This window comes from Dama dama, chromosome 32 (genome assembly GCF_033118175.1).
Source record: "Dama dama isolate Ldn47 chromosome 32, ASM3311817v1, whole genome shotgun sequence".
Lineage (NCBI taxonomy): Eukaryota > Metazoa > Chordata > Mammalia > Artiodactyla > Cervidae > Dama > Dama dama.
In genome coordinates, this window is record NC_083712.1 from 48,337,956 (window position 1) to 48,347,172 (window position 9,217).

Here is a 9,217-nt window from a genome sequence, read left to right on the forward strand (position 1 = left end):
GAGTTGGACACGACTCAGGTGACTCAGCAGCAGCAGTATTCCGTTGTGCGCATTTACCACGTCTTCTTTATCCTTTCTTCTGCTGGTGGACATTTAGGTCATTTCCAAATCTTGGCTATTGTGAATACTGCTACTATGAACATTGGGGTGCATATATCTTTTCGAATCATGACTTCTTCTGGATGTATGCCCAGGAATGCAATTGTTAGACTGAGTTTCTAGACCCTTTTATTTTTTTCATCAAGGTACTAGTAACAGCAAGGAAGGTTAGTAAAACATTGCTGCTGTGCTGGACTCAGAGGCCAGGTTGAGACGCGGGCCTGGCTTTGTCGCCAACTCACTGGGGAACCCTGGAACCTGGCTGGCACTAAGCTTCTCCATCTACAACCTGAGACCATCAGTTACGTAGTCCTGGTGACTCTAAATTGTGTACAATTTAACAGAATGCTTTTAAATAGCACATACCCGATTTATGAAACAAAGGAAAATTTTAATTGGGAAGCATTAAAAAAATTTTTTTTAAGTAGTGTACTATTTGGTTAAATAATAGGAGACATCTTGGAGAAGATGTCTTTAATAATAAATAAATGCTTTAATCTGGAGTTACCCTGTCTATTGTTCACTTATTTGTCTTCCAGAAATGTTCATAATCACGCAGGGTTGGCTCTGTAATGGATCCTTTATATTTTTCAGAGCAAATGATAAAATCAATCCTGCAACAGCTCTGATGTTTTGACACATCTTTAGTTACACTGATACTCATAGATGTTGCTAAGGATCTAATGGTGAAAGGACACATCATGAACTCACGTCATGAGCTTTTCAGATGCTCATGAGAGAAGCTGAGAAATAGATTCCTTAGTGAATGTCATTGGTGAGGAGAAAATATCTGGAATGTGTGTATACTTATTTGTCAGGAGGGCATGGCAACACACTACAGTATTCTTGACTGGAGAATCCCCATGGACAGAGGAGCCTGGCGGGCTATGGTCCATGGGGTTGCAAAGAGTTGGACACGACTGAGCAACTGAACTGAGAGAACTATGGATGGAGGTTCATGACATTGTACAGGAGGCAGGGATCAAGACCATCCCCAAGAAAAAGAAATGCAAAAGGAAAAATGGCTATCTGAGGAGGCCTTACAAATAGCTGAGGAAAGAAGAGAAGTGAAAGGCAAAGGAGAAAAGGAAAGATATACCCATTTGAATGCAGAGTTCCAAAGAATAGCAAGGAGAGATAAGAAAGCCTTCCTCAGTGATCAGTGCAAAGATATAGAGAAAAACAATAGAATGGGAAAGACTAGAGATCTCTTCAAGAACATCAGAGAAACCAAGGGAACATTTCATGCAAAGATGGGCTCAATAAATGACAGAAATGGTATGGACCTAGTAGAAGCAGAAGATATTAAGAAGAGGTGGCAAGAATACACAGAAGAATTGTACAAAAAAAAGATCTTGATGACCCAGATAATCACAAAGGTGTGATCACTCACCTAGAGCCAGACATCCTGGAATGTGAAGTCAAGTGGGCCTTAGAAAGCATCACTATGAACAAAGCTAGTGGAGATGATGGATTTCCAGTGGAGCTATTTCAAATCCTACAAGATGATGCTGTGAAAGCGCTGCACTCAATATGCCAGCAAATTTGGAAAACTCAGCAGTGGCCACAGGACTGGAAAAGGTCAGTTTTCATTCCAATCCCAAAGAAAGGCAATCCCAAAGAATGCTCAAATTACCGCACAATTGCACTCATCTCTCACGCTAGTAAAGTAATGCTCAAAATTCTCCAAGCCAGGCTTCAACAGTATGTGAACCGTGAACTTCCAGATGTTCAAGTTGGATTTAGAAAAGGCAGAGGAGCCAGAGATCAAATTGCCAACATCTGTTGGATCATCAGAAGAGCAAGAGAGTTCCAGAAAAACATCTCCTTCTGTTTTATTGACGATGGCCAAGCCTCTGACTGTTTAGTGTGTTAGTTGCTCAGTCGTGTCCGACTCTTTGTGACCCCAGGGACTGCAGCCCCCCAGGCTCCTCTGTCCATGGGATTCTCCAGGCAAGGATACTGGAGTGACTTGCCATTTCCTTCTCCAGGGGATCTTCCCAACCCAGGGATGGAACCTGGGTCTCCTGCACTGCAGGCAGATTCTTTACCGACTGAGCTACGAGGGAAGCCCTTTGACTGTATGGATCACAACAAACTGTGGAAAATTCTGAAGGAGATGGGAATACCAGACCACCTGACTTGCCTCATGAGAAACCTGTGTGCAGGTCAGGAAGCAACAGTTAGAACGGGACATGGAACAACAGACTGGTTCCAAATAGGAAAAGGAGTACATCAAGGCTGTATAGTGTCACCCTGCTTATTTAACTTATATGCAGAGTATATCATGAGAAATGCTGGGCTGGAAGAAGCACAAGCTGGAATCAAGATTGCTGGGAGAAATATCAATAACCTCAGATATGCAGATGACACCACCCTTATGGCAGAAAGCAAAGAGGAACTAAAGAGCCTCTTGATGAAGGTGACAGAGGAGAGTGAAAAAGTTGGCTTAAAACTCAACATTCAGAAAAGATCATGGCATCTGGTCCCACCACCTCATGACAAATAGATGGGAAAGCAGTGACAAACAGTGGCTGACTTTATTTTTTTGGGCTCCAGAATCACTATAGATGGTGATTGCAGACATGAAATTAAAAGACGCTGCCTCCTTGGAAGAAAACTTTTGAGCAACCTAGACAGCCTATTAAAAAGCAGAGACATTTCCTTGCCAACAAAGGCCCATCTAGTCAAAGCTATGGCTTTTCCAGTAGTCATGTATGGATGTGAGAGTTGGATTATAAAGAAAGCTGAGTACCAAAGAATTGATGCTTTTGAACTGTGGTGTTGGAGATGACTGTCGAGAGTCCCTTGGACTGCAAGGAGATCCAACCAGTCCATCCTAAAGGAAATCAGTCCTGAATATTCATTGGAAAGACTGACGCTGAAGCTGAAATTCCAAAATTTTGGTCACCTGATGTGAAGAACTGACTCATTGGAAAAGACCCTGATGCTGGGAAAGGTTGAGGGCAGGAGGAGAAGGGGACGACAGAGGATGAGATGGTTGGATGGCATCACCGACTCAATGGACATGAGTTTGAGTAAGCTCTGGGAGTTGGTGATGGACAGGGGGCCTGGCGTGCTGCAGTCCATGGGGTCACAAAGAGTCGGACACGACTGAACGACTGGACTGAGCTGGAGATACCTGGTACTGGAGTTGGCAAATGAGGTTTTCACCAGATGCTGCTTATTCTGCTAGCGTGACTGGGGAAATGGACTTGGAGTGAGCCGCTGTGACAGCTTGGAAGGTTCAGCTCTCTGAGTTTCCGGTCTGCAAAATCAGGCTGGCGATGAGACTACTTACATCGCAGGATGAAAAGACGTGATGCGTGTGTGCGTGCTGTTGCTTTAGTCGTGTCCGACTCTTTACGACCCCGTGCACCACAGCCCGCCAGGCTCCTCTGTTCGTGGGACTCTCCAGGCGAGAATACTGGAGTGGGTTGCCATGCCCCGCCTCCAGGGAATCTTCCTGACTCGGGGATTGAACCCGTGTCTTCTGTGGCTCCTACTTTGCAGGCAGATTCTTTACTGCTGAGCCACTGGGGAAGCCTGAAAAGACGTAATAGATGCCATGAATTATGCCATGTATTATACCATTGTCTGGCAAAGAAAAAGCGCTCAAAGCAAAGATTTATTACAGTCACTAGAGAAAATATCTCGGGAAGATGATATGGCAGGGCCAGATGCCGAAAGGATGGGCCCATGTCTTGGATTAGGAGCATACTCACCGTGTAGCCTCAGATGAGTCCACGATGATCTTCACATCCTGAGTTTTTCATTTGTAAAATTGAACTTACCAAGTCTGCTTTCTTCTCTTCTAAGCCTGTTGTAAGGACGGAAGGAGAATGTGAGTGTGAGAGCGCTGCCTGCCTGGGCCGGTGGAAGCGAGTCCTGTGGGGCGGGATGGTCCGCCCCATCCACGTCCTGGCATACCGAGGGGGTCTGAGGGAGACGCAGTGAGAGACAGAAGCTGGTTCGCATCTTTCCCACAGCACATTCTGTTGACCGTCTCCAAAACACATGAATCAGTCCACTTCTTTGCCTCCTTTGCTGCCATCTTATCTCAAGATAGCATCATCTGTCACGGAAGGAAGTGGCCTCTTTGTTGGTATTCTGCTTCTCCTCCTGACCCCTTTTAAGCCGTTTCCCACTCAGTTTCCAGAGCAGTTACTCTTCTGCTTAAAGCCCTCTAGTGGCTTCCCATCACACTGGGAAGAAAACATATACTCTCGACCTCAAAGTCACGTACAGTCCAACCCCCGGTTAAGTCTCTGACTTGATCTTCTTTATGTTGCCCACTGCACACCAGCCTCACGAGCCATCCTTCTATTCTTTAAGAAGGCCAAGTTCATCCCCAGGAGCATCGATTTATTGTAACAGTTGCCCTGCCTGCCTAGAACGTGCTTCCTCCTGGTGGTTCCCCGAGTCCTCTAGCAGCTATTTCTTGTTATTCTTTGGTCTCCCTGGAGAGGACTTTTCTGGCCATTTTATTGTGCTGTCCTATTTTAATTTTCTACATAGCTTTTTATCACCATCTAACTTTCTCTTTGAAGGCTAGCTTCAGAAGAACAGTATTCTCCTCTATCCTATTTTACGTGTCATTCGTAGGAACTGAAAAATATCTGGCATACAAGAGGTGCTAAAAAAAATCCATTAGCTAAATGGACAGGGGTCAACATGAGCAAGGACATGTTTATTGTTATTTACTTTTTATTAGTTTCACTTAGAAGACTCTAAAGGACCTCAAATCTCCTCCAGGATAGAACTTCAAAGGCTTGAATTTACCTCCTTCGTGTACACTTCATGGAACCTGGAATGGCTCATAGCTTCTAGAAAGAAGGACCTGGCTATCTGCTTTGGGGATAGAGTTGACATCTGGGAGGGTAACATACAGAGAAAATAAGACTGAGGACACCACCGACAGTAGAATGGATCTGTAGCGGCAGAGTATCTCCAACAGACTGTTACATATTTATTCAGTGGAATATAAGCAAGAGAACAATGTTGCTACACGAGGCAGTATCTTGCAGTCATAATGATGAAGGAAGGAAGCAACTGAGTACAAAATCAACCACATGATTCCACTTACTTGAAAACCGTAAACAGGCAAAACTAATGTAGGGTGATTGAGCTCAGGATGGTGTTTACCTTTGAACGGAAGGTTTTGACTAGGATGGTGCATGAAAATATTCTGTTACATAGGTAAAAATGAATCCCCTTTTATATTTAATATGTGCATACTTAGTCTGTCCATTGTGTGTGGCTGTTTGCGACCCCGTGGACTGTAGCCTGCAAGATTTCTCTGTCTATGGGATTCTCCAGGCAAGAATACTGGAGTGCCCTCTTCCAGGGGATCTTCCCAACCCAGGAATAGATCCCAGATCTCTAGCATTGCAGATGGATTCTTTACCATCTGAGCCCCTAGGGAAGCCCAAGAATACTGGAGTGGGTAGCCCATCCCTTTCCCAGGGGATCTTCCTGATCCAGAAATTGAACACGGGTCTCCTGCATTATGTAGGTGGATTTTTTTTTTACCAGCTGGGCTACATAGGGTCAGCTGGCAGGAGACGTGACATCCTGGGTTCTGTGGGCAGGTGCAATAGACCAGCATGAGACTTCCCACTGTTAGGATTAACATGTCCACACTGTCATACATAAAACAGATTACCAACAAGGACCTACTGTGTAGCACACAAAACTCTGTCCAATATTCTATAATAGCCTACAAGGAAAAGAATTTGGAAAGATAGATATATATGTATGTATAACTGAATCATTTTGCCGTATACCTGAAACCAACATAGCATTGTTAATCAACTATACTTAAATATAAAATAATTTTGAAAAAATTTAAATGGGATAATATTTTAAAAATTAAAAAAAAAACCTGAGTGAAAAGGAAAGTAAAATGACTTCACCAACGTATCATCCAAGATCCAATAATTAGCCTAATTGTGGGGTCGCAACCTCAGTGCCCAGAGAACTCAAGCTATTCAACATGACTCAATAGTTGAGATTTCAGCAGCGAAAGCAAGCATGGGAAATGCTGAACTCTCGAATTTAAAAAGAAAAGCATAAACAGTGACACACATTGCAAGCAAAATTTAAGCTGCCTGGCAACAAAAAAATCAGACCATCCCCTGATTAAAAAAAAAAAAAGACAACATAAATTTCTGAAGCACAGGAGTCACAGAGGTTTTGATGGGACAGACTAATCAGGGGAAGCCCTCACCACCTAACCCAGTTCATGAGCAGATCCGTAGTTTCCTCTAGGTTAAGAAGCAGTGTCTTTCTCAAGCACCGTACCCCCCCGAACTCCGTGGAGTAGAAGAGAAGGTCGTGGGCATAGGGTCTGCTGGCAGGAGACGTGGCGTCCTGAGGCTGGTATAGCCGTTTAAGTAGATGAGATGACGGCGCCATAGACCACTGCTTGGATGACTTGCATTCTGCGTAAGTTGTGGAGCAGCTGTTTATTCTTTGCGAAGAGTGTTTCCTTTCCTCCTTTTCGGCTCAGATTCCCTTGGATTTTTCAGAATGACCAAGTTCTTGCAAATCCGCTTCATGTGGTTTATTTTATTTTTAAAGGTGGGAGGGGCATATGTGTGGTGGAGAAGCCAACTCCAAACGTGAAATCCTTTCCTAACGTCTTCACAGGAAGCTCACATTTCCAAATGAGCTTTCATGACTGACATTTCGAAGAGCATCATGTTTGAAGTTCTTCACAGAAGACCCGAGTTTGGCTTCAAGAGTTGGCTTGAAAAGCACAGTTTGTTTCCTTATTTCCACAGAACAAAATAGCTCATCTAGTTTGCAGTCTGCAGCCATTCAGAACTGGGTGGCATTGTGGAGGGGGGCGCTTCAGCTCCTGTCTTCTGAAGTCCCTGTGGGTTTGCCTGTCTCATTGGGTCTTACTTGAGTAAAATCCACGTTCCTCCCACGTTTTGTCCTGGCTTCTCCAGCTTGTGCTTGACCAAGCAGGCCTTTTCATCACTAGCTGCCTGGACTCTTCCTTGCCATAAACACTGCACTTTGCTTCACGGCAACCCGCTGTCAGAGGGCTGGCTTCATGTAAATAGGCAAGCTGACCCAAGCTTGGTTTGGTAACAGTTTGAGTTGAGGTCCTAATATTTAAACCCAAAGGGTCCTGACTGATCTCCCAAACTACATTGGGGTCATGTTTATAGCAGTCCACATGTGAGACTCTAGTTCATTTTCCTTTTGAATTTTTATATTTTTTTACATCCTTATTCAGAGGATTTAAAATATATTATCTAGTCAAGTCATCTGCAGTGATTTGTGTCTTAATTTCATATTTCAGTACATTTATGTGATCATGCATTTCAGTGACCATACCTTCATATTAACCCAAGTTTTTCTGTGTTCTCTGGTTTTATTTTTGTTGCAAATGCTTTTTGCATTTCATGAATTTGCTCTGTAAACTAACGCTATGCAAAATCGATTCCCAGTTTTTAGTGAGCTCTTAGTCTTTTGACGGAAACAGCAAAATGACTGAAATGTTCCACATTTCATAGATCATAAAGCAATATTATATCATGAAGTAGTAATCAGCATTCCCAATATTATAAATACTGTTTGCAAGAAACTGCAGGCACTTGTAAATTTCCTTCTGTTACTCCCACCCTTCTGAGTTATGACCAGGAACAGAATTCTGTAGTGGTTTTATTTTTTTGCCTTATTGCTATTTGAAAGCAGGCCTTTGTGATTAAGGAAAATTTTCTACGGGTATCACACCTAGGGTGGTCCAAAGGGCTGTGTCAGCCATGCGTAAGGAGTGTGAGATTAATGTAAGTGTAATGTGATTTTGTACCTTGAATAGTCACTGCCTGCCATTTGTGCTCTGAGGACAGTTTTAGGCTTCAAATAAGACCCCTCACAATATTCCTGTGTAAGCGCTGGGCCCCTGCCTTGATTACCTGCTGGCTGGGTGGCCCCAAGGAGCTCATGGCATTCATCACTGTGTGCCAGGCTGTGTCTCAACTCGGAAATTCTAAACCCGCTGGAAATAGATGGGGAATAATGCGTAAAGTTAAGAAAAGAGCTTCAGAAAATGAAAGTGGTAGAGAGGCATCTCCATCCCCAGGTGAGGCACCCCAGCTTTCCAGGGCTGAATGGGGTCCCCTGCTCCCTCTGGTTCCTGTCTACATGGGGTAGCTCATGGCACGAAAGCTTTCTACAAGTGCGTTGAAAATTAGATTTTTTTTTTTAATAGATGTGCCTTTTGAGAGCAATTTTCCAAAGCTGTAGTTCTTAGTAAGGAAGAGCTACAACCTTTAGAAAGTCCCTAATGCCCAACTGGTTGGGATTCTTTCCAATTCAAGTTGTCAGTCATCAGCTGTAATGTGGTGATGAAGGGAGAAAGTGATTATTTTTATCCATATCCTCCATAGTAGATAAATGCGTGTCACTTCATTTTTAACTCTGAGAATGAAATATTAGGATTCATTCCTTTTGCTCTGCTGCTTCAGATTTGTTAAAGAGAGTCTGTATCTGATGAAGTTACCTCTGAAGGGAGGCAAACACCTTGTTTCTTACCAGATTTGATGTTATTTGTTACCAGATGTTGGCAAGAAGGTTTTGGCAAACACCGGGGTTCAGTCGGTGAGAGAGTCAGCATATGATACCATCATACCATGCCGTGCATATATATATATACAGGGACTAATTGGTCATAGCAGATTAGAAATTTATTTTTTCAAATCACTAATAACATTTCAAAGCTACATGTCTGGCTTTGCACTTTTTATTAACAAAGGTAGCTAAAATGAATAAATAAATAAAAGGTCGCTGGTCGCTAGTCCCCATGTGAAGCCAGCCTTGCCAAGGGCGTCGCATTCAGACGGCCACAAGGAGGAGCCCATGCATCAGACAGAAAATGAACACAAACCAGGAAGTGAATCTTGCTGCTTGGGGCAATGTATTCAGACCACACTGATTCTTAAATGGAGGTGAGGTGATGTGTGGGCCTTTTGCCCAAGTTAATATCACTCTGGGGGTGTTTATGCTGATGTGCTGGTATGTATCCGAACACATAAATAACTGTGATAACACAGGCCAGCTAGATCTTAAAAAAATGCAAAGGAGACCATGCCACGGCCCGGCT